The following is an 18,534-nucleotide window of genomic DNA, read 5'->3' as shown; positions in this document are numbered from 1 at the left end:
TATTGATCTAGCAAATGCCTTTTTCTTGGACCACAAGAAATAATTTGCTTTTAGTTGGCAAGGCCAGCAGTATATCTATACAGGTGTTTTTTGTTTGTTTTGGTTTTTTGAGGCAAAGTATTTCTGTGCAGCTTTGTCTGTTCTGGAACTCCCTATGCAGACCAGGCTGGCCTGGAACTCACAGAGATCCACCTGGCTCTGCCTCCCAAGTACTGTGATTGAAGGTCTAGCCTGGATCCTAAGAGAGTAGGTTGCCTTCTTAATTAACTTGGTACTTTTTTCCCTGTGGGCAAGAGCAACTGAGATTCATCCGCCTGATAGATCTTACTCTGTCGGCCGCCTTACCCACCCAGCGGAAATAAGGAGGCAAACACCGAGCCCTTCTCCATGCAGTTTAATCAGGAACCTTCATTTTTACTTCTTCTCTAGCTAGCTTCTTTTATATTCTTCTATATCTTCTTCTTACATCTTACTTATTACTACTTACATCTTATTAGTTACATCTTATTAGTTACATCTTATTAGTTACACACTTATTCCTAATTCTACATCTTACATCTGTCCTTACATCTTACGTCTATATCTACATCTTCTCTCCTATCCCATTACCAGCCCCAATTCTACATACTTACTTCTAAATCTCTCCTAACCCATCACCATCCCTAATTCTACATACTTGCTTCTAATTCTTCTTCTCTCTCCAGCCCCCAGCCCTTGTGGGTTAAATACTTTCCCTGGTCCCAATCAACATCAGCTACGTGGCAAAGCATAATAGGCTACAAGAAATCATGCCAGCTTGCATCATAAACTAGAGGCACACAGCTTTTCTAACTAAGGCTTGTTTATCTCAATGCTCTCTACTCTGGCCGGAGACCAGGTGTTCAATATATATGTATAGGGTGGCAGCTGCGGCTCCCCACATTACTCTGTTTTACTCTCCAGCTCCCTGGAATGCTACCTTTTATATTTTCATAGAAATTCTTATAAGTTGGCACAGTAACACAGAATGGTCAAAGGTAAAGCAAGGAGAAGATGAAGAAAGGACATACAGGCTACTGTTAAATAATTCAGTTGGCTAAGGAAATTGGTCTTCCATTGCTGAGAGTAATTGCTGCTATAACACATTTACTGAGTTCAGTCGGGATCACAATGTTGTTCTGAAATAATCTTAATTCTTTCCCATAATGTTCCAGTATAACTTGTCTGTGGGAAAATCACATTGAAATGCTCACTAAATTGTCTTTATGCTGGTCAAGGTCATGAACCCAGAAGCACCCTGCCACACATATAAGGGCGAAGCTTATATGTGGGGTATGTGTTATATGGGGCTGGGGCCTGGCCAGGCGAGCGCCGTGAGGACAGGAATGGAACTGGTCCCCGTGTTCGGTGGCTTACCTGAGCTGTGGGAAGTACACCCACCCGGAACTCGGTTCTCACAATCAGGGTTAGGGTTAGGGTTAGGGTTAGGGTTAGGGTTAGGGTTAGGGTTAGGGTTAGGGTTAGCAACCCTAACCCTGTAACACATATAACACATATGTAACACAGGGTAACAGCAAGTTTCTCAATAGGAACTTTAAGTCAGTAGAGTACTTCAAACTGTGAGAGACAGCAGCAGTCAGCCCACATTGCTACAGCTGTTAAAGCTTCCTTCTCAGTTGAAGGAGAAGGGGAAAGCTTCCATTGCTGAAACCATAAGCCAGCATGACAGAAGACACCCCTGATTTTTATGATTCTTAAGGCTACTGGTTTTTATGTTTGATTTGTACCCTGCCATTTTGATGAGAGTGCTCTTCAGCTCTGGTTTTGTGATGGTCTTTATGGTCTCTTTGATATGGAATCATACCATCTGCAAACAGGGCAGTCCTTCTTGCAGGCAGCAAACAGATGGGACATGATTTTTACATACAATGTTCTAGTCTGTATCTTCTGATTGAAGAATTGAGACCATTGACATTCAAATTTTTTAATAAAAAATATATATATTAAATCCTGGCATTTTGTTGATTTTGTAATGTCTGATGCTTTCCAAATTCTCATTTCTTATTTGCTGTCCTAACGTGGTTTATTATTTTATATGGCCTCCTGAAAGTGTTCATTTTTCTCTCTGTGGGTAGGATTCTCTTGAGGGTCTTCCAATAGCTGTTATCCACCTCAATGATTTCCTGGGCACTATCCATCTTGGCTCTGTCATTTAGCATCCTAGCTGTAACCTGTTTAGGAGAGAGACTTCTCTGCCTGTGTCTGTCTGGGTTCTAAATTGCACTTGGCCTTGTGTGTCCATTTCCTTCTCTAGGTTTGGGAAATGTGGGCTACGGTTCATTGAATGACCTTCGGTGTTATTTCAAGTCCTCCTTTCGGCTGGACCTTCTGGTTTTGTCCTTTGATGACATCTCAGAGTGCTCAGGTGTCATGGACAAACTCTTTAGTTCTTTCCATCATTGATGTTTGAATGCAGCTTCTTGTCAGCCTTGTTCTCATCCCCATGTTGCTGGGCTTGGTGGTCTCATCCCCATGTTCTCACACATTTTGGTGATTTTTTTTTTTTTTTTTTAGTTTATGTTGCTGACTTTCATCTCCAGTCACTGACCAATTTTATCACACACACACACACACACACACACACACACACACACACACATACATGCACACACGATTGCACATCAAACAGAAAGAAGAGTTGAGGAAGAGGACCAGTGGGAAGGTTAGAAGGAGTGAGGGTAGGGTGGGGGTGTGGGAGACTGGGAGGGAGGATGAATTTGGCTAAAGCACCTGACATCTTTGAGATTACCTTCAGGAAACTCAGCACTATGTACAATGAATATACATTAGTAATAAATAAAACAAAAGAACAACCCAACCCAAGGTGGGGAGCTTTCTACAATCCCAGTAGAGTAGCTTTGAAAATATATTGTTTACAATGTAACATTGTTTCCTTTTTTAAAAAATGATAAGAATGCACCGTGGGAAGAATAGACTAGAAACATCAAATGACTGACACAGGATGGAGGACAGGAAGGGAAATAAGGTGGTGGAATCTATAGGTTTCACAGTTTTGATTTTGGTACCAAAAATTGCTTGGTGCATCATAAAGAATCCAGGGCTGGGGTGTGGCTCAGTAGCTTGGTAGAGCTCTGGCCCAGCATGGCAAGATCCCAACACCACACAAAATAAACAAAAACAACAACAAATAAACCTCAAACTTGATTACATGGAAAGAGTGTAACTTGTCTGTGAAATTGCAGATAGAAGCATCCGTAGGGCTGTGGCAGTTCTATCTTAGCAGGACACATATCAAAGATGAAAAGATCTTCAGAACCCGAACTAAAATTTCGAAGAGTTCTGTGGACGGGCGGAGAGACAGCTGTGGGCAAAGAGCCAAGTGCGCGGTGGGTGCTTGGTACACCGCTGTTCTCCTTGGAGCTGTGGAGTTCCGGGTCCCTCCACATGGGGGTGCTCGCCGCCTACTCATATCTCCGGTAGCTGCAGCGTCCTCTACGCCCGACCCAGGCTGCCTGCCACCTTGTTCTAAGGTCCCCAAGCAGACAGGACAATGATGGGTCTAGGTGGATGCAGTTTTTCTCCTCAGTGTCCACCACCTCGTTGTGCCCTGAGGACTGGGAGCTTTGCTTGAAGGGACAGCTGGTTTACAGGGCCGTGAGCGAGGGCTAGGTCATGGTGCCACTGCTCACCTGCCTTTGCCCTGAGACCTGTCTCTGGAGAGGCAGCAGCCAGGCAGAACCCACCCTTTTCCTGCTTTTATCACCAGCCTCAATCCTGAAAAAGAGGATGCAGAAAGAGCAGCCTCAATCCTGAAAAAGAGGATGCGGAAAGAGCAGCCTCAATTCTGAAAAAGAGGATGCAGAAAGAGCAGCCTCAATCCTGAAAAAGAGGATGCAGGAAGAGCAGCAACTTTTCTCTTTCTCTAAACTACAAGAAACTACAAGAATAAACTTTCTCCCTAGTGTGTCAGTAGAGTCCCTCATGCCGGCCTTGGACAGTCATTTGACCCAATGAATCTGTCCTGTTTTCGAACATTTGCACAGCTAGATGCTGTTGTCTGTGGGCTTTAAGAAAATGACTACTGTTGTGGAGAGTCTAGACTCTGAATTCACCCTGGCCTGTTTTTGAATTCTGAGAGGGCCAAGCAGACAGTGTGATCTTACAGAGCAGTGATCTAACCTCTCTCGAGCTATTGCCGTCTTCATCTAAAACACAAGAAAATTAGAGTACTCTTTTCCAGAAACTTATCTGTGGAGATTTTAAAATCACCATGAAAAACGTCAGAAATTAGAAACGTCACAATTAGAAACGTCAGCAATTAGAAACGTCACAGTGGGTGCTAGAGAGATGGCTCGGTAGAGAGGTGACTCGGTAGTTAAGAGCACTGTCTGTTTTTCCAGAGGACCTGGGTTCAACTCTCAGCAACACATGGCAGCTCATAGCTATGTAACTCCAGTTCCAGGGGATCCAACATCCTCACATAGATACATATGCAGGAGAAGCACCAATGCAAAAATTATTAGTAAAGTTATTAATAAAAATAATTATTGGAAAAAAAGGAAGAAACACAGGGGTGATAGCAACAGGTCCTAGCCCTGTGGCCACAGGCTCTGACCAGGTCCCTCTCCCTCACTGTTCACCTCATAGGCTTATCTTGAAACAAGTCCTCACTCTGCTGGTTCATTTGTGAAGACAACAAGAAAAATAAATGCTCTCTTTTAAAACAATTGCAGGGTGGGGACTTTAGGGAGCCTATTCTCTGTGACCAGAACTTTTCTTTTAAAAAATTATTTATTTATTTATTCATTTACTTATTCATTTATTCATGTGTTTTTGAGACAGGGTCTTGCTGTTCAGCCCATGATAGCTTCAAAGTCACAATCCTCCTGCCTCAGCACACGCATCCCCAGCTTTTTGAGGCCTGGGATTACAGGTACCATTCCCATCTGAGGTCCGGGTTTTTAATGAGATTTGTCAATGGGCACTAGATACTTGTCCTGCTGCTGTGACAGGTACCTGACAAGACAGTTTAGGAAGAAAGGATTTGATTGGCTAAGTGTTCCAAGGAGTCAGCCCACCAGGGCAGGGATATCAGGGAGGAGCCTGGGGCAGCTGGCAGGGATATGAGGGAGGAGCCTGGGGCAGCTGGCAGGGATATGAGGGAGGAGTCTGGGGCAGCTGGCAGGGATATGAGGGAGGAGCCTGGGGAAGCTGGCAGGGATATCAGGGAGGAACCTGGGGCAGCTGGCCACATCCCTCCACAGTCAGGAGGCAGAGGGAGATGAATGCTGGTGCTCAGCTCTCACTTTGTCTTTATTTAATTCAGGATCCCAGTCCATGGAATGGCACAGCCCGCATTTAAAGCAGGTCTTCTCAACTCAATTAACCCAATCTAGAAACTTCCTCTCAGACATGCCCAGAGGCTTGTTTGCTTCCATGGTAATTCTAAATCTCATTAAGTTTATAACCAGTGTAAACTATCACAACTCCACCTCTTGTCAACTTAACACCCAAACACACTGCTTTTAAGGCATAATCTTTCACTCCCTGTCCTTAAAGGCATGTGGCTAGCTCATCATGCAAAATGTATTTAGCCCAACCTCAAAAGTCCCAGTGGCCAATAAGATTCAACACTATTAAAAAGAGAAAAATCTAACTCTTATCTGAAACTCAATCTCTTCACTATGACCTCCTATTAAGAAACCAAAACAATACAAAGCAAAACAAGCTATAGACTTCCAGTGTACAATAGCACAGTGTGAGTGTACCCATTCCTAAAGGGAAGAATGGGGCAGAAGGAAAACTCCATCCAAAGTGAGTCAGACACCCAGCAGGGCAAACCCCAAATCCTGCAACTCCACTTTGGGTCTGGGGCTTGTGCTAGAATTGTCTCAGCTCTAAGGGGTCTGCTCAGCCCTGTCCTCCAGTTCTGCTGTCTGGGCCCAGCCTCTCTCGGGTTCATCCCACACCTGCAGCTTTCTTTAGCAGATGTTGCATGGTCCCGGGGTCTCCACTGCAGCTTGGGCATCACCTTTGTGCAGTAATCTCTCAGCTTCCCCGCAGGTGGAATCAATGGTTCTCTGGAACTATGGTACAGGCTTATGGCTCTTGCAATCCTGCATTCTTCACACCTGCAAAACCAGTGCCCTGTGGACGCTGTCACCAAGTTCTTGGGCATTCTCTGAGTAGAGACCACAGTTGCCCCAGCTTTGGGTGCTGGCCCTGGGCGACACTTCCCGGAGTCATTCAACCAGCTTTTATATGGCATTCTTAGTTTGGACACTTTCCTCTTAAATGAGCTTGTATATTCACAGTATGGAGTCCTCAAGGGGTGGGTCTTACCCCCAGGGCACCTTTCCTGTCACCCAGGGTCAGCTTCCCTTTAATGATGCTCATCTCCTTAACAGTTACACCCGCTGTGTCACCGAACTCTCCCTCCCTGAAACTTTAATCTTACCTGCACACCCTTTTAACCAGACTTCAAGTTCATCTCTCCTCCAGAGGCACCTTTTTCTCTCTCATGGGAGGCCTCAATGAGAGCAGCAAGCAATGACCTTGCCACAGCCTGAATGAGCTCCTGAATGGTCTCCTGTCTGGAGAGTTCCTCTGCCAGACACAGCAGCCTGTTCTTAAGTTAAACCCCACTCATGTTCTCAGGACGTAGGCAGAATGCAGTCAGATCCTTTGCCAGAGTATCACACAACGTCCCCTAACTCACTACCTGATGGAGCGTTCTCCCCCCTCCCCCAAACCCTTGCTGGGTCTATTGTCCACATTTCTTTGCATTGTTATCTTCCAGGCTCCTGTCAAAATGTTCCCATTAGTCTGTGCTTATGATGTCCCAGGGCCTTTCTAGGATAAAATTCTAAGCTCTTCCATATGCCTCCCACAAACCAGTCCAAAAGGTCTAAGAACCACACAGTCTGGTTTCTCACGCTCACTCCCCACCCGGTTCCAGGTACCAATTTTCAATATTAGTCACTTTCCCTGTTGAGGTAACAACAAGGGACAACTAATTTAAGGAAGGGTTTACTGTGGCTCATAGTTCTGAGGGGTACAGTCCATCATGGAGGGAAGGTACGGTGGCAGAAGCAGAGGTTGTCACATTGTATAGACATCCTGGCAGCAGAGAGAGCTTGCGCTCAGGTGCCTTTCTGTTTATGTACTCCAGCCCACAGAATGTGGCTCTCCCATCATTTCCAAGACTGCTCATGGCTTCCAGTTCAGCTCTTGCCACACCTTTGTCCTTGCCTGGCTTAGGAATCTCCCCCGGCACACAAGAAGCTACCCAAGGGCAGTGAGATGCCCTCTACAGTCCCATCAGAGTGCCACCGTGTCTGAACTGACCCCCGAAGATTACACGGGTGACATCAAGAGCAAAACCATCTTCTATATCTCACAGGTCCGAGTGCAGTCCTACAAATAGACATTTAACAAGCATTTGGTTGTGCAAAAGCAAGGTGATGGTGGAGGTGCTGACTGGAAAAGCCTTGCACCTACCCACGGTGACCTGTAGAGGGTGCCCCAGAGACTGCCTGCCCAGTAGACACAAACAGCTGAAAGTGGGCCCCAAGGTGGCACCACTGGCTTTCTAATAAGAGGAGAGCTGTGCTTACTGCTTTCTTATATTCTAGATCCGCCACTGTGTTACAGATGCCTTCAGCCCTCCCACCCTCCAGCGCTGTGAGCCGAATCAAGTCTACTGTTCATCCATCCCCCAGGTTCAGGAACACTGTAGTGACAGAACACACACCAAGAAAGTGCAGGAAGATGCTTTGTGTCATTAACTGGTGTCACAGATGGGAAGAGCTTGCTTGAGATTGCCTGGTATTGTCACCGATGGGAAGCAAAGCTGGGTGGAGTTAAGCCAAGATGCCTGCCCTTTCCCACAGGGCAGGGCAGTGTGGGTAGGGGAGGACTGGCTGTCCCCAGCTTAAGCTTCTAACCCATGCCTGTGAAGGGATATTTGGTGCAGATCACATGTTCCTTGCGTGAGCTTTTCATCTGAGAGTTGATTGACAGCTTGCTATGTCTGTGGATTGGTGACAGTGTCCTGGGTCCATTGTCTCAGTTTCCAGACAGTTCTAGACAAAACCAAACGCAGCTGCTTCAGGGGCACACAGGAGAGAGACGGGCTGCTATTTTAAGACAACCGCTGAGCTCTTTTTCACAGCCCTAGAGCAGCAGAGCGGACCACAGGGAGGCGGGGAGGGGGTGAGTCACATAGGAACAGGGAGGGCTTCGAAGGTGGAGCAGAGGAGGCCTGCCTAGGCTGATGGACAATTCAGGGCACACCAACACCCATCTGTGTTGTTTAGGCGATGCCTCCATGCCACTAGTGGGGAAACTGAGGCAGGGATATTTATAAGCCAGGGGCGGGGTTGTGAGGAGCAGATCCTCACATACTCAAGTGATGCTGTGTGAACCTTCTCCCCAGGTTAACTGGTCATAAAAGGCTAGAGCCTGTGATTGGGCAGGGGAGGGAGAAAAGTGGAACTGGAGGGTTTGAGAGAGGGGGTTGCAGGAGAGAGAGAGAGAGAGAGAGAGAGAGAGAGAGAGAGAGAGAGAGAGAGAGACTGAGGAGGAGGAAGATGTCATAGTCCAGAACCATGTGGCCAGGAAAAATAGCAAGTAACGGGGCATTGTAGCTGGGGACAAAAGCTAGTACAGCCCTAACCATGCCCATCCAGGCATATGGTTCATAAATAAAATATCTGCATTGTGTATTTTTTAAATGGGCTTATTAGGATTGTAAATTATACTACAGACTGCTTTCTTTTGTAAGTGACAGAAGTCTCCTGTTTTGTTTGAGCTAGGGGACTATGTTGGTAAAAGAAAAGCAAATTGTAGACACATGTATTTATACAATAGGTATTTAAAAAACATGGCTGAAGAGCCTGCGTTTGAATCCCTAGAATCTGTGTCCAAAAGTCAGGCTTGGTGGCTGATACTCTCAGAGCTGGGGAAACCGAGACTGGAAGATCCCTGGAGCTCAGACAGGCAGAGAGCATGCTCAGTGAGACTATGTGAAAACAAAAAAGGTGGTGCCTGAGGAACGAAGCCCAGGTCTATCTCTGGCTTCTACATATGTGAGCACAAGCATGCATGCGCGTGCACACACACACACACACACACACGACTGACACACCTATGTGTGTCCTCCCCTGACCCCCACAAGATACACAAACAAAACAAAAGGCAAACCATGGATCTCTGATTCAGTAGGTCCATAAACATTACCAAGGTCTGGAGAAGTTCTGGCAGGGGGTGAGGCTTCTAGAGGGGCTGGGTAGAGAAGGACTTGGGGTGACCTTCAATCAAGTTCCTCTAATCTGATAGGGTAATCATTTTATATACTTATTTGTGTGTCACTAAAATGAAAGATACATAATACTTTTAAAAATGTCACAAGGTGGGCTAGAGAGATGGCTCAGTGGTTAAGAGCACTGACTGCTCTTCTGAAGGTCCTGAGTTCAAATCCCAGCAACCACATGGTGGCTCACAACCATCTATAATGAGATCTGATGCCTTCTTCTGGGGTATCTGAAGACAGCTACAGTGTATTTACATATAATAAATAAATAATTTTAAAAAATGTCATAAGGCTTCCTTGCCCTGGCCTCCTCTCAGAAGTCAGGCCCTGTCCCTCCCCCCAATGTTTACTGGATTCATAAATTACAGACATGGGATAAAAATGCTAATATATAAATGTACTTCTCCTCCCTTTGCCCAAATGCTAAGGGAAAAGGCCTTTTCCCAGAATGCCTCAGGCTTCCAGGAAACTTCTAAGCCCTGGGGACACAGCCTGTGGTGACAGGTGTGGAGGGTTAAACTGGCCCCCTCTTCAAACTTCTGGTTTGTCTCTCTCTAGTTTGTACCCTGGATATCTCCTTCCCACACATCAGAAAGGTGACCATTCCACCCCATTTGGTGTACCTACTTCCGGAACTTTCTCTTGGCTTTGCTGTGGCAGTAACAGGTCATTATTGAGGAATGGTCACCTATTGGTAGTCTCTTTCAAAATTAATTTTGAAGTCAAAACGCATTCTGGTAAATAAGCAGCTCTCCTCCATGGCTTCTGCCTCCAGAAGAATGCAGCCAAGGAAGATAAGGCGAAGCTGAGGTCACTTGGCGCACCTCAATCTAGAAGGAGCGTCTAACAGTGTGATGTGCACATCAGACCTTCCCTGTTCTCAGCTGACTGGTGTGTGTGTTCTCAGCTGACTGGTGTCTGGGGTGCAGGGTCTGGGATGAAACCCCACCCCTACAGAGACCTGATGTAAAAATGGTAGCGTTGACCTGAACTTCCATCTGCTCCTGGCTACTTCAGCATGTTCCATGGTGACAGCAGATCACATGACAATTCATCGGGAGTTTCTGAAGTTGCCCCCTGTGACAGATGCTAGAGGCAATCAGCCTAGAGCCAGAAGATCCATTCTGGCTTCTAGCTGTGGGAGCTTCATTCTGTAGTTGTGTGGCCTTTTTGAATTTGGTGCTTTGAGGAGCTATTCTGGCACGGGGACATGGTACGTGGGGCAGGCATACTTGGCTTAAGGGCAGGATATGAATGAAAGAGGGAAAGAAATGGATTGGGGCCTTAGCATCTCCACCAGGATACCCCTCAATGATCTAGAGACTTCCACCAAGCCCCACCTAGGAAAGTTCCCATGCAATGAGCCAGTCTGGGGACTTGGCCTGAATACCAGTACCCTGGTTAGTTTTTTGTCAGCTTGAGACAGCTAAAATTACCTAGAAAAGGGTGGAGGGATTGTTTGTAGTACACTGGCCTGTATGCAAGTCTGTGGGACATTTTCTTGTTTAATGATCCATGTGGGAGGGCCCAGTCCACTGTGGGTGGTGCCATCCCTAGGCACGAGGTGATCCTGGGGTTCATAAGAAAGCAGGCTAAGCAAGCCATGGGGAGCAAGCCAGTAAGCAGCTCTCTTCCATGGCTTCTGCCTCCAGGTTCCTGCTCTGAGTTCCTGTCTTGACTTTTCTTCATGATGGACTGGAAGCTGTAAGACGAAAGAAACCCTCTCCTCCTCAAGTTGCCTTTGGTCATGGTGCTTGTCTAACTCTCTGTGTGGCACCAGCCTGCTCTGCCGGTCCAACCCTCTTCTCCTGTCCAGGCAAGCTGGAGGGAGGGAACCGTGTGACCAGGTTTCAACCCAAGTTCAACCACAACTACCACAAGGCTGCAGGCTTTGATTGCAAAGATGAAACAGAGTTTAGAAACTTTAGTGTATGGCTTGAAGACCAGAAAAGTGGAGACAGAGGTTATGTAAGAAATCCACAGTAGTGACTGGCCCGTGGTCTCTGAAAAGTATCTCTAAGATGTTTACTGTCCTTTCAAGATTTGAGATCAGCATGGGCAGGAGGCGACCCACTGGCTGCTTGGTTTGAAAGGGGTATGGAGGGCTGGAGAAATGGCTCGGTGGTTAAGAGCACTGGTTCCTCTTCCAGAGGTCCTGAGTTCAATTCCCAGGAACCACATGGTGGTTCACAACCATCCCATGCCTTCTTCTGGTGTGTCTGAAGTCAGATACAGTGTATTCATATACATAAGATAATAGACAATTCTGTAAAAAAGGAAAGAAAGGAAGGAAGAAAAGGGTATGGAGATAATGTTGAAGTATACAAGGACTCACCACCCGGTAACATAAAAATTACTGACAACCAAAAGCTCAGCGCCATTGATTAACCAGCCTGGATGTAAATGATCCCAGTTTTAGGGCCAGTGTGAAGGCTCTAACTGCCTTCAGACTCAGCGGCTGGCTGATTCCTTGGTGATGCTTATGGCAGTTCACACTCCGGCTCAGGAGGCACTCACACTGGAGGCAGTCGCTAAGGCAGATCCAATGAGAGACGACAGCCTGTGGCCTTAGACAAACTCATTCTTGATTTTGACACACAGTTCTTAAGGAAGATCCTCAGATCCTGCAGTTGCCACGTGGAGACAACCCTGGGGAGTTACACCCCCAAATTAATGAAGTCATAGTAGCTGTTCAGGTAATTATTGCTGATCCAAAGACAGACCAGAGACTGAGGATGGCTGGATGATAGAGTCCTCTGGATTTCAGCTTATTGGCTGCTTCCTATAACTGGGGATCATGTATGTTTCCAGCATGTGTTTGCAAGTCAAATATCACTTTTCAAGGGAGAAATACCATAAGATGAATTATGTCCTAGAGATTTATCTCCAGAAGTTTTGGAAAAGTGAAACACATACAAAACAATTAAAAGCCAATTAGAACATTTGGGGGACACATTCCAGGCCCAAGCTGAAGTGGAGTGTAAGTGGGTGCTAAGCTGTTATTGTTGAAGAAAAGACAAGAACAATCCAGTCTGTTATGGTTCATACAGACTTTTCTCTTTCTTCTGAATTTACTGAAGCTATTACCAGAAAGATTTAACCTTCACTTCAGGTGGGCGATGGTACAGGCCTGTCTTGCCAGCGCTGGATAGGAAGAGGCAGAAGGATGGTGAGTTCAAGTTCACCCTGATCTCCACAGCAAGTTGTAAGATAGCCTTGGCCACAGAGGGTCAAACCAAACCAAACTCCCAAGTCTGTGTTGTGCTGCTGTGGATGGAAGGCCACCCGTGACTGGAGCCAGCTAAAATGCTGGGTCAGTCTGGTTTGCTGTGGTAAGATCCGAGGTGCCAGGAGGTTCCTGCCTTTGTGTTACTGCCTGATTCCTGCCCTCTTGGTAGGTAGCCACAGGGCCTCTCTCAGCCTGGGGCTACTGTCTACCTGGCCTCAGCTTCTGTTGGCCACACACCATTAGATCTCAGAAGTCTGAAAGCTACCTCTAATTAATTCTGAGAGTGCCTGGAAATAGAAGGTTGGAATTCCCCAGAGCCATCTCAGTGAAAGGCTAGTGCACAAGGCAGGCACCCTGTGGCCTTATTGGATGGCCTCTGCAGAGCAGGTGATCAGGGAGGAGCTTTCTGTAGACTGAAGGAAGAGGCTGGTGCTCCTCAGAGTGCCCTGGGGAGGAGGCAGCAGCTTTGGTGTGGGGGTGTAGGCTAGTCTTTGAGGGCCTTTGCTATGAGGCCTGGCTATGAAGCTGTGAACCCAGTTCATAGTGCCCAGAAAACAGTCAGTACATACCCCAAATAGAAGGCCATCAGGTACTTCACTAGGGGTAGAAAGTGGATCTAGTGGTCAATTTAGAGGCCGCTATGGGGGAAAGGCAGCCATCTTGAAAAGATGAGGGAGACCCTGTAGTGGTCACTGCAGAGAAATGGACCACAGAGAGATGAATGGAAGTGAGTGCACAGTTTATATTGATGTCATTGGCCTCAGGGAGTCTGATGCCAGATGCTTTATTCCCAACATATTTAAACACAGTATAATTTGGAAAAAAAAGTTCCTAGGCATAATACAATTTCTAGTGTGCAAGGAAGCATAATTACATTGAGACTCAGCTCAGGATACATGCCATTTATTCTAAGATATCGGGTTCTAGAGATGAGCTGCCTGTACTAGCTTACAGGCCTAAGGAAGGGTCTGGCCTAGTCTCAGCCATGCAAATAGCATAGAGGTCATTTGGGCTATTAGCCACTTCTGGTCCTGGTTGTGAGAGGTTGGGGGAAGCCCCTGACTACACAGATAATGTAAGGGTCATGTAGACTTCTAGGTATCTCCTGTCCCGGTTGTGGGAGCTTGGGAACCCGTGGTTGTAAGGGTTGTTTAGATTACTAACCACCACCAGTCCTGGTGGTAGCAGGTTGATATGGCCTGGCCCAACAGATAACAGATCACCTGGTTGTTGATCATCTCCATCCCCAGCCTTCTGGATGGAAGGACAGAGTTTATATTTTCCCTATCCTGCCAGCTTAGCATTCCTGGTTTCTCTGGAGATCTGTGGGAGCAAGGAGCTTGGTGCTGTGCTCCCCACTAAATGGGAACTATGGGACCTGCTGCCCCACTTCTGAGTACCAGGAAGCAATGCTGGGGGCGAGGGCTGGGGACTAGCTCCTGCTTTGGGCTCCTATCACAGAAGATCAAAAGTCAGAGTGGAGTCACTCATTCCAAGACTCTTACACCAAGCTGTGATGGTTATGCTCAGTTGTCAACCTGGCTACATCCGGCATCAACCAAAACCAAAGCAGCTGGGGACTTTTCTTAATTAAAAAATTTAAGTGGGAAGACCACTTTTAATCCAGATCTTTTGAGGTGGGAAGATCCACCTTTAATCTTGGCCACACCTTCTGCTGCAAACCAATATAAAGGACATGGAAGAAGGAAGCTTGCTCTTTGCCTGGTCGCTGTCAATGGCAAGCCTATTCTTTCACTAGCATTAGAGCCTACTTCTTTATACACTGAAGACGGCTGAGACATCCTGCTTCACGGACTTTCTGTTGTCAGACAGACTAGCTGAACAACAGCCTCTGAGTCACATTCTAATAAATCCCATGTATGTGTGTGTGTGTGTGTGTGTGTGTTTAACATGTGTGTTTGTATGCACAGGTGCACCCATGTGCATGCATGCATGTGTGAGCATGCAAGTTTATTCTGTCAGTTTGTTCCTCTAGAGAACCCCGACCAATACACAAACCAAGACGGAGGCATCCCAGCATCCAAGGAGTCAAGAGGAAAGCAGCTGACCTTCCAAGCAGGTATTCCAGCAACCACGACAGTGAAGTTCACTTAGGCCTAATCCTCACACACACACAATGTAACCTGAAGTGAGCCAGTGCTATCCAATCAGCTACTTTCTACTAGCCTCCACCTTCTGCCCACCTTGAGGAGCAAGCTGCTTCCGAAGCAGCCAAGCCATCTTTTGTCCTCTGCTCCAGCTCCCCTCAGCCTCTGCAACACCCTTGCTGTTTTGTGAGATGAAGTTTGACCAGTTCTAGAAACACATCACAAAGCCAATGGAAGTCTTTAAATGAAACTGTGATTTCATCCTTTGACAAGTGAAATCAACAATCAGGCCACTTCAGCCTTCGCCTGGACTCAGCCCCTCCTCAGCTCTGCACTGGGGCCAGGTCCCTGCAGGGCCCCGTTCTCCATCCTGACCATACCACACCACGTTCCCACCTGTGGTTCTCGATCTACCTTGAGTCCTCTGCTCTGTGATTCAGGGATCTTCCTGTGTAAAGGGGACTCAGGCTCTGGATCAGGTTTTCATTTGACACGTCAATCAGCTGTTACATGTGGCACCCATCAGAAGTCTTGGGCTGCAAGGGACATAAGGAAAACTCATGGGCCCCCAGCCTGAAGGTCACTTCATCCAGGATCCTATTTTTGGAGTTAGATCATATGATGAAACTCTGTTGTGGGTCATCTCTTCCTTGTGTGGTTTCTTGATGGCTTCTCACAGTGTGCAGAGTGACACCTATTCCTTGGCACAGAGAGGGGGAGGCTGTGCCTCTTAGCAGCATCAGTCAGAACAGGCTCTGGGTCACAGGCCTCCCAGGGTGGGGCAGATCAGGACAGCTGGCTTCTTCTACTGGCCTGACTATTAGTGACCTGCAATGACTAGACTCTGTGAAGTGATAATAGTGAGCTTCCCTGCCTGCCAGGAGACCTGAGGGTTGGGAGGCTAGCGGGCAGCAAACCAAACCACATTGCCCTGGAGGCCACAGGATCACTGAGTTTGTGGAAGGAAGTGGTCCTACAGAGTACAGGGAAGGTGGCAGACTTGTGACTTCCCACAAGTCAGACTGGACCACTGTACTTCAATACTCATCAACATCACCAATTTCATGAGCAGAGGGCTTAGTTCCAGAACAAGGAAGCAGGAAAACCAAGTGGCCTGTTTCTACAGCCTGGCCGAGCAGGGGCTGAGCACACAGGATGCAAGTTCTGATGCCCAGTGGCTCATCTGCCAGGTGTGGGGCTGTAGCCATTATCTTTCTCTTCACCGGGAGGAAGGGGAAAGAAAGACTCAACAGAAAGCTAAACGGAGGGAGTTTTATTTTGCCTTATAGTTTCAGAGGGTCCAGAGCATCATGGGAGTGAGAGCATGGTGGGTAAATAAGGAGAGCTTGGTCATTGAGGAGGGCATGGGGAATGAAAAGTGGATGGAAAGTTAGTGTCCATAGCAATAGAAATTTGTAGTACCAGCTTGTTGGCATAGCACAGCAGAGAAATGGGTGTAACTCTCAAAGTCCTGCCCTTAGAGACCTGTTTCCATCAGCCAGTCTCATCTCCTAAAGGATCTACAGCCTCCAAAAACACAGGTTGAGAACAAGCCCTCAAAACATGAGCCTGTGCAAAGCACTGCCTATCCAGACAGTACCAGAGATGGACTGTGTCCAAGGTCACACTGTGGGGAGTGGGGTGGACAGACGCTTCTGTGTACAGAAGCAAGGAGAAATCACCCCTCACTTAAGGTGAGGGAGCTGGTGGGGGGGTCCTGGGAGTAGGCAGGGTCCTCTGGAGTTGAATTTGCCTTTGAGCCTTAGAATGGCTGGAGGGAATGTATCATAGAATTTCTGCCTAAATTCTTAGTGTCATCTTTCTGATGCCATAGAGAAAACAGTTAGGGGCAGACAGACCTGCCCCTTGCTGGCCATGTGGTAAGCTGGATGTTCATGTTTCTGACGGCTCATCTACAGAGGAGGTGGGTCAGCCTGCCTCTCTAGGCTTAGAGGAAGGGCTGAGTGAAGATGTGTAAGGGCTTCCTCCACAGCCAGAGCTAACATGTACATGGCTCTCAGTGGGACAGGCAGATGTCCTGGCTACGTGTTTGTCCACAAGTCTGTCTCAGGGTTGGTCTGGGTCTTTCTGGGGAAGAATGAGAATTCTGTCTGGCATCTGAGGATGAGTTAGAATTGCTCCTAGAAGGATCCAAGCCAGCCCGGGCATGCTGTTCCTGGGTTTGCTTGGCCAGCTAGCCTCCTACAGTCCTGGGAGTCTCTTCCCTGGTCTCCAAGCAGAGGTTAGCAGGGGTGATTCACCTGCAGAGAGAAAGAGAGATCAAGTCAGAGAATCCAAACAACACAGAGAAAGACTCCTTCTACCCCAGAGACTGGGAGACTCTGAAGGGACCCCGGTGCCATGTTGCCAATTATTCCCAGGCCCTAAGGAGCCTGAGCAGCAGGTCTGACTGGGCAGAGAGTGAAGGATGGGCTAAGAAATAGGTGATGCCTCCCCCCAGGGCTGATGAGTTCAGTGTTTCCTCCTGATCCCAAGAGACCCTTCCCAGAAGATCTGTGATGCAGAGGAGCAAGACATTCCACACCATCATGTTGTCACATGGGACATGACCATTGTATGATCAGAGAGGTGACAGCTATGGTACGACCAGCCTGGGACCAGTCTGCTTCTGCAAGCACTCTTGAGCTTCCCAGGATGCTCAGTGGCAGGCCCGTGCTGGGGCTTGTCAGTACGCACCCTCTAGGGCTTATACCATATCCGAGAAGCAAGCAGAAAGAAACACACAGAATTGTTTTAAGAAGGATAAAGTTCTGTGAGGAAAAAAAAAAAGGGACCCTGGGCACCAAACCAGCCTGGTGAGTGACCCAGACCCATCTGCTTTGCCCATGACATCCACACACTCCCAGGCCCATGCAGCTCGCACACCAACCCAGCCAGATAAATGTAGCTCCCCCCACTGGTACACCTGCAACTCAACTCCTGTACCTGAGCCTCACGGGACATTTTCGTGAGGGACAGAAAGATTGTAAGAGCCAGAGGGCCAGGAGTCCTGCTCCAACAGTGTCTTCTGGATACAGTAGGGAAGTGACACCGATTAAAATCTCAACAGTATGGCTGTAGTGACAGCACCAGTTGACATGTCAAAGTGGTCAGGGGTGGGGGTGGAGGGTGGGAATCTTCACACGGCCCTACCTCTAGATGAAGAGCTCCAGCCAATCAATAGCTGCTGAGATGGAGGATTGGCTTCCCCCAGGAGAGGGGCTCCCATTAGGTTATCCAGGCCCACGTGGTCAGCCCACAACACTTGTACATATGAGTACCACTAAATGACCTTGGTAGACTGCATACATAAATACCCCCTTCTGCATGTGTGTGTGTGGTGTGCATGGGTGCATGGGTGTGTGTGTGATAGTAATAATTAAGAAGAAGAGGCTATGAACTTGAGAGGAAGTGGGGAGAACATGAGAGGAGTTGGGGAGATGAGCAGTAGAAAGTCATGTAAATACAGAACTCATATGAAATTCTCAGAATTGTTTTCAATCAATAAAATACCAAAACAGACCAATAGAGAAGGGAGTGCGGAGAATGAGAGCCAAGGTAGGGATGAGATGATCTTTCATTGGGGGACTGGGAAGGAGGAAGTGAGCTTGAGCTGATGTCAGAAGGAAGCAGGACACTGAATAATCCAGATGGGAGTGGTCAGCACAGAGGCCCGAGGCTACAGGCACCTGTGCTTAAAGCACTGAAATAATGGTGTGGTACAGGGGTGCAGATGGAGCGGTGCATAGTGGTGTAGGTGGTGGGGTGCATAGTGGGTGCATATGGTGCGGGTGGTGGGGCACATAGTGGGTGTTTATGGTGCAGATGGAGGGGTGCATAGTGGGTGTTGATGGTGCAGGTGGTGGGGTGCATAGTGGGTGTTG

This window comes from Mastomys coucha, unplaced genomic scaffold (genome assembly GCF_008632895.1).
Source record: "Mastomys coucha isolate ucsf_1 unplaced genomic scaffold, UCSF_Mcou_1 pScaffold5, whole genome shotgun sequence".
NCBI classification, from domain to species: domain Eukaryota; kingdom Metazoa; phylum Chordata; class Mammalia; order Rodentia; family Muridae; genus Mastomys; species Mastomys coucha.
This window is presented reverse-complemented; position numbering follows the sequence as displayed.